Source organism: Trichechus manatus, unplaced genomic scaffold (genome assembly GCF_000243295.1).
Source record: "Trichechus manatus latirostris isolate Lorelei unplaced genomic scaffold, TriManLat1.0 scaffold00063, whole genome shotgun sequence".
NCBI classification, from domain to species: Eukaryota; Metazoa; Chordata; class Mammalia; order Sirenia; family Trichechidae; genus Trichechus; species Trichechus manatus.
Window position 1 is genome coordinate 11565333 of NW_004443999.1, and position 828 is coordinate 11566160.

An 828-nucleotide genomic window follows, 5' to 3' on the forward strand; every position below is an offset into this window, starting at 1 on the left:
CTTACCCTCTCTGGATCCTGCATCCTGCTCCTCATCCTCTGACCTCTGGTTCTTGGGATGTGAGCCAGAAGCCTACGGTCTGACCTGCTGATTTTGGGCTTGTCAGCCCCTACATCTGTGTAAAATGTAAGTCAGGAGAAACCTCAAGCCTGATGTCTGAGCCATGGATTTGGGACTTGCCAGCCTCCACAACTGTATGAGCCATTTCCTTGAAATAAATCTGTCTCTGTATACATATATATATGTGTACATATAAAACTCGTTGCCATCGAGTCAATTCCAACTCATAGTGACCCTATATACATATATATGCATATATGTATATATATGTGTGTGTGTATATATGTATGTATATATATATATGCTTCACTGATTTTGCTTCTCTAGAGAACCTAGCCTAAGACACTTTATTACACCAAAGTCCATGTTGCCTGATACCTTCCCTGTGCCGTGCCTTCTCTAACAATCTCTATCCTCCCCTGCCCACTTTCTCCAAAGAACTTTACTATGTCTACTTTTGGTGTAAAATTTATTCCGTTTTACAGCAAACAATTATTTTTAAAAATCATAAAAAGCTTCCAGTGGCTGTTCAACAACTGTATGGAAGTATTTCATTATTTTTACAACTTGTGTGGCTGTCCTGTACATATTAGCTATTATGGATTGAATTGTGTCCCGCAAAATATGTGTTGGAATCCTCTTATATTTGTGGATGTAATCTCGTTTGGATATAGGGCTTTCTTTGTTATGTTCCTGAGGCCATATCAGTGTAGGGTGTGTCCTAAAACTAATCACTTCTGAGTTATAAGAAGAATACATTAGACACAG